The 5,116-nt window shown below is 35.0% G+C and overlaps 1 pseudogene; it reads right to left on the bottom strand.

Moving 5' to 3' along the window:
- Positions 1–304: 304 nt before the first annotated feature.
- Positions 305–4,665, bottom strand: LOC140860523 (cyclin-dependent kinase F-4-like; annotated as a pseudogene).
- Between the last annotated feature and the right edge of the window lie 451 nt (positions 4,666–5,116).

Here is a 5,116-nt window from a genome sequence, read left to right as displayed (position 1 = left end):
TTGGAAATAATCAGGGACTAGATTGCAATTTTGGGAAATCTCCAGGGACTAACCTGCATGGGTTGAATTAATAACAAATGCTCCTGTTGTGTTCATGGATTTAATGAAAATAATTTTTCAGAAGTATGTTGACGAGTTCGTGGTGATATTTATTGATGATATTCTGAACTATTCTAAGAATGAGATTGAACATGCATAGCACTTGAGAATTATCTTGCAGATTTTGAGAAAAGAACAGTTATATGCCAAGCTATCCAAGTGCGAGTTTTGGTTAGAGTGAGTTGTATTTCTTGGTCGTGTGGTTTCAGGATAAGAGATTGCAGTTGATCCCAGTAAAGTTGAGGCAGTGATTAACTGGCTTAGACCTACTTCTTTTCCTGAAATACACAGTTTTATGGATTTAGAATAGTATTTCACGTCGCCAAATGTCATATCTATTATTTTTTATATATTTGCACCCGGGGTCCCACACTTTAGGTTATGACCTTGTGATGATGAGTTTTTCATCAAGAGTGCCAGATCGAGTAATATCTAGAGTTGTGAACTATGACCATGACTAGACGAGAGGAGGCACGATTTAGAGGTGTCAAAATGAGCTAGGCCCGCCAAATTGGCCCGCCCCGCCATACAAAATTGGTGGGTTGGGTTGAAAATTTCCCAATCCGCCTAAAAGATGGGCCGCTCCGCCCCGCCCCGCCTAACGGTGGGTTGTGGTGGGTTGCGGGTTGGCCCGCAAAAACCCGTCAATTTACATGTGAACCCGCCGGGTTGGCTGCCCCACCACCTAAAATATGTGGGTTGGGTTGATATTTTCCCAACCCGCCTAAAAAGTGGGTCGGCCCGTCCCGTCCCGCCTAATGGTGGGTTGCGACGGGTTGTGGGTCGGCCCCCCCTCCCCCCCCCCCCCCCCGCTGGCCCATTTTGACACCTCTAGCTCGAACCTATGCCAGTGTTACTCTGAAAGCCTTTCGTGGTTCAGAGGTTGCCTGGAAGCCTTTGTGCTTTAGGAGTGGCTGTGTTGGAAAGGCTACTCACTCTAGGGATTTGATATAAGTCACAACGGGGTATGACCTTGGATTGGTTAGATATCAAGTGTGGTATTTAGAATTTAGTTATCGTTTGAATTTCGTCAGAGATTCTTGTTTTGGGATTCTACTGTCAGAGTCACTCTTGGGAGGATTTCCTTGACGAGTGATTGCTCTGAGCAAATAGGCTTTTGACCATTGGGCATTGGTATATTACTAGATGAGTAGATCTAGTAGGTAGATGGGTTTTTACCTAGAGATACGCGAAGTAATCTTCTGATGTCTTCAGAGATAGAGCGTAGGATTTTTCCTTGGGATGGAAAAGATCTAGACTGGTAGATCTAGGAAATTTTTCTGGATTTTGTGCGATTTCAAGTGTTTGGGAATAGTAGAATTGTGGCAACTGGGTCAAGGTTATTGATCAATCCATGTAAGTTTACATCATTTAGTAATTGTTCGTATGGGTTGATACTGACAAGTCCAGTGCGAGCCACAGTAGATCGACATGGTCGATAAATTTAGTGCAATCAGTGTTGATTGGGGTGTAGTGAATCGAGAAGTACTTAGGGCAGTACTGGAGACAATGTGATTAAGAAGTTTTACCCTTGGTAACATCTCAAAGCGATAAGCGATTCAGGTACATTTAGGAACTCTAGGAATGCCAGAGATAGAAACCTTTCGGGTACTGATTATTGGGGACGATTGTAATTTGACTTGTGTAGTCAAGTTTAGGTGATAACGTGGTTATCAAGTACGCATGGAGAACTTGTAGTTTTTCAAGATAGTGTCTTTTTATTAAGAAGAGACTGATTTAATCCAATCATTGCTTAGTATTAGTAATGAAGAACTCAGGATGAATGATTAGGATCACGTAGTTGCTCCATTTCGTTGGTGGACGACAATTTTTTAGGGCTATTAGCCAAATATTTTCTGAGATGTTCCAGCAAAAACATTTGAGTGTACCATTGGATTGAGATCCGATGAGTATTAGGAATTCTAATAGGCATTAGCAAGCACTGATCTTCCAGCAAGTTTCTAATGTCTGATAAGCATGTTTTTGTGAATTATTTTGTGTCATTTTTGTATTTAGTTTGCATGTTTTTGTTGTGTCTCATGAGTGTATTTCATTAATTTTATTTATTATTTCATGCATGTGCTCTACATTTCACTTTCCTCGGTTTGAATGAAGGAACATTGAAGAAATCAAAATTTTGGAGCAAGAGAAGAGCCGCAAGAATGAATTACGGAGTAGTAAATTATGTCAAAAATTTATTTTTAATGTTAAAGAGATCCAAATCCGATCTCACCGTTCAAAAAAAATTTCAAGATGTTTTAAAGCTGCTGTTCAAATTTTTGCTCGATCCGAAAACTAGAACTCGAGATATGATTTTTTCAAGAAAACTGCGCGCTGGGAAAAAAAATTGCTCACCCCAGCCGCAACTTCTTACGCTGGAGCGAGACCTGTGCTGAAAAAAAAAAAAAAGCTTTTGGGACAAAAAATTGCTCGCTCAAGCCATAATTTCTTGCGCTTGAGCAAGACATCGCACAAAAAATAAACAATTTCATCTCGGTAATGTAAGTTTAGGAATTCATCATTGGTCAAAATACATAAATATTTTCTTCCAAAAATTTTGGTTATCATGTTTTACAATTTTTAATTCAAAAAAGTAAAATCAACATTTATAAAAAAAATCACCTAATTTTAGATATATATATATATGTGTGTGTGTGTGGATAGATTAAGATATAGATAAATAAAATTTAATCATTATTATTTAATATTTATTATCTATGAAATGAAAAATATTTTGTAGTCATGCATATTCTAAGGTAACTTTTTATTTTTTAATTCACTAATTACATTTAGACTTATCGTTTTTCTTAAAAAACACACACACACACACACCCGCCGGATGCTTGATGGCGCGTTTCGCAGCCCTTAATTACTATTAGAAATTAGAAATAGAAAAAAACTATAACGTACACACTAGGCCAAAACTTTTTCAAGAAATCATTCACAAAATTTTCGGATGCTGATAATATATATATATATATATATATATATATATATATATATATATATATATATATATATATATTTCAACTTCACAAGGATATTTATAAGCGCAAAATAATTATATCAAAAAATCACATCGGATCAGATAAATTCAAGAAACATGGTGGGAGGAACATGAAATGTACCTTGAGCCCGGAAAAAGTGGGCGAAGAATAAACAGTTCCGCCATTATAGCACCCATAGCCCACATGTCTACCAAATAGATACATGCAAAAACATATTAATTTGTGTCAAGGAATGCATTATATTCCAAAATTAAACAAAACCAAAAAAATTAAATAATGTGTCGTATATATGCTCACCAACTGGCGGACCATAAATTGGAGAACCAAGCAGAACTTCAGGGGCCCGATACCTACAACAATATATATATTGGAAATTAATTGAATTTGGAATTAAAATATATTTGAAATTAATTAAAGACTAGATGAGCGAGAGATGAACAACAAACAACGTAACTCACCATCTTGTGGTGACATAATCTGTGAATAGTGGATGAGAATCCACCTCCCGAGCCATTCCAAGATCAGCAATTTTAATTCCATCATTTGACGCCAACAAATTTTCTGTCCCAAATATATATAACAGAATAATTAATTTCACAGATGATCAATATTTAATTTGATTTTATATATATATATATATTATATTTCTGAATTTTAGTTTTTTTTTGTTTTATCATCAAAACTAAAAATACTAATAATTAAATTACCCGGCTTGAGGTCACGATGGAAGTAGCCACGATTATGCATGTGTGCAAGACCTTCAAATATTTGGAAGCACCACATCCTCACTTGTGCTTCGGAAAAAGCTACGTTTCCGCGGTTCTTCATTACTTGGAATAGATCCGATTCCTGAATTGCACAAAACAATATTATTACCAACGAGCCGGGAAACAAATTAAGTACGTACATACAATATCGATATATCATCAACAAATTATATATATATATATATATATATATATATATATATATATATATATATATATATATATATTTATAAACCAAAATACTTAATTACGTACCATGTATTCAAACACAAAGTACAAGTCACCGTGTTCCATAATAACTTGTTTGAGTTTTATTATACTTGAATGACTCATTGCTCGTAGCGTCTGTTCATCAAGATCGAAATAATGAATCATCGATCCAACAAAATCTTGAAATCCAACAATAATATATAAAACAAACAAATTAAACAAATTACCTTGACTTCTCGGAGGTTCATGCACGATTCTCATGAACGATATCTTGTTTTCAACTTCTTGATAGCAACCTGTACGTACGTAGTTAATTAGTTAAAAAAAATTCAGAAAAAACAAGAAACGTAATCGATTTCGATTTCGATCCTTTATATATGAGAGGTGTACGTACCACTTCATCAGATTGCTTACAAACAGCCTTCGAAACAGTTCCATATGAACCGCTGCCGACTTCCTTGATTATGTTGTACCTACAACAAATATAACATATCGATCCATCTACATGATGATCATATTGAGAATTATAAATAAAATAAAAAATGGCAACTATACAAATATCAAATTACGTACCTTTCCATTGTCGATCGAAATCAATGAACAAAATTGAAGTGTTTATTGATCTGAACTGATAGACCACCACCAAATATTTAATTTGCAGCTAGTTTTTTTTTTCGCGTAACGTGAGATATATATATATATGTGTGTTTGTTTTCAAAAGGGTGCGTGCAATGTACGTATGAAGAGGATATAAAACTACTAACGGATTCAATTTTATCTATTTGAAAACCTACTGGATATCTATTAATTAAACTTTGTTCCGACTTTAATTTCATATATACTTATTAATCTTACGTGGCATTCAATTTATTTCTATGTCCGCCCAAATTAAATATTGAATTGGGTTAGACGAAAAATAATTTCTAAATAAAATATTTGTTTCACATAATTAATTGATGAGCTCGGATTCAAAAACCTTGGAGCCAAAGACATTAATGCATGTGTGTAACTTAAGCTCACTCATTCCACGTT

This window comes from Henckelia pumila, chromosome 4 (assembly GCF_033568475.1).
Source record: "Henckelia pumila isolate YLH828 chromosome 4, ASM3356847v2, whole genome shotgun sequence".
Taxonomy (NCBI): Eukaryota; Viridiplantae; Streptophyta; class Magnoliopsida; order Lamiales; family Gesneriaceae; genus Henckelia; species Henckelia pumila.
The sequence above is the reverse complement of the archived record's forward strand: the minus strand, read 5'-3'. Positions and strand labels throughout refer to the sequence as shown.